Genomic DNA, 1,828 nt, shown 5'->3' with positions numbered 1-1,828 from the left:
AGAAAATTCTGCCAGCGGCAGATGAGCTTCCCAACTATTACCGAATTCAAGGATACAAGCTCTCAACATGTCCTCTAGGGTTTGTATGGTCCTCTCGCTCTGCCCATCAGTTTCTGGATGATAGGAAGAGCTAAGCTTCACACTTGTCCCAAAGGCCTTTTGCAAAGATTTCCAGAACCTGGAAGAAAAACTGCTGTCGCGATCAGACGTAATGCCCTTAGGCACACCATGACGGGAAACGATCTCACGAATGTATATCCGCGCCAACTTTTCCGTAGTGTAGTCCTCACGAACCGGGATAAAGTGAGCGGATTTAGTTAGAATGTCCACAATAACCCAAATTGAGTCATGACCGCTAGGCGTCCGCGGTAGCTTGGTGATGAAATCCATAGCTAACTCTTCCCACTTCCACTGAGGAATAATAGGTTGCTGAAGCAGCCCAGACGGCCTTCGATGCTCTGTCTTGACTCGCGAACAAGTCAAACATCTCATCACGTATAAAGCGATGTCTTTCTTCATCCCGGGCCACCAATAATGAGGTTTAAGATCTTGATACATTTTGCTGCTGCCGGGATGAATCGAGTATCTGGACTTGTGGGCTTCACTTAGAATAAGCGTTCGAAGAGGCTCAGAGTTTGGGATCCATGCTCGATCAAGAAAATAGAGGATGCCGTCCAACTTGGTTTCGAATTTCTGTTCGGCTCCACACGACAAAACGCCCTTGAGATCTCCATTCACAAGCGCCTGATTCTGAGCTTCGCGAATTAAGGAGGGAAGATTGGATTGAATTCTAATAGAGTGCAGCTGGGTCCTTTCTTTACGACTCAATGCGTCAGCCACCACATTAGCCTTTCCCGGGTGGTAGCGGATTTCACAATCGTAATCGCTGAGAAGTTCGACCCAGCGTCGCTGCCTCATGTTCAACTCTTTCTGATGGAGGATGTGCTGCAAGCTCTTGTGGTCGGTATAGATGACACACTTCGTGCCGTACAGGTAGTGTCTCCAGATTTTTAAGGCAAACACCACAGCACCCAACTCGAGGTCATGCGTGGCGTAGTTCTTTTCGTGCACCTTGAGTTGTCGAGAAGCGTAAGCGATGACCTTCCCTCGTTGCATTAAAACGCAACCGAGGCCTTGATTTGAAGCATCGCAATAAACGGTAAAGTCATCGTCACCTTCCGGAAGCGATAGAATCGGTGCACGGCAAAGTTTATTCTTCAGAGTTTGGAAGGCTTCCTCTTGATCTCGTCCCCACACGAAGGGTTCTCCCTTCTGAGTCAGAGTGGTCAAAGGCAAGGCAATCCTGGAGAAGTTTGAGATAAATCGGCGGTAGTAACCAGCCAATCCAAGAAATGAACGGATTTCGGTAGGTGTTTTAGGCGCTACCCAATTTCTGATGGCTTCTACCTTGGCAGGGTCGACGTGTATGCCGTCGACATTGATAACATGTCCCAAGAATTGAACTTCCTTTAGCCAAAATTCGCACTTGGAGAACTTGGCATATAGTTGTTCCTTCCTGAGAAGCTCCAAAATAAGCCTGAGATGAAGCTCATGATCGGTCCTCGAACGAGAATAAATGAGAATATCGTCTATGAAAACAATGACAAACTGGTCGAGATATGGACGGCAAACGCGATTCATCAGATCCATGAAAATGGCGGGGGCATTGGTCATTCCAAAAGGCATAACCATGAACTCGTAATGACCGTAACGAGTTCGGAACGCAGTTTTCGGGATATCCTCTTCCAGAACACGCAATTGATGGTAACCAGAACGCAGATCGATCTTAGAGAAAAACGTAGCACCCTGAAGCTGATCAAAGAGATCA

Source organism: Bidens hawaiensis, unplaced genomic scaffold (genome assembly GCF_021521415.1).
Source record: "Bidens hawaiensis isolate Kalapana, Puna unplaced genomic scaffold, B.hawaiensis_p1.1 tig00027749_1, whole genome shotgun sequence".
In the NCBI taxonomy this organism is placed as follows: Eukaryota; Viridiplantae; Streptophyta; class Magnoliopsida; order Asterales; family Asteraceae; genus Bidens; species Bidens hawaiensis.
Note: the sequence above shows the minus strand (reverse complement) of the source record.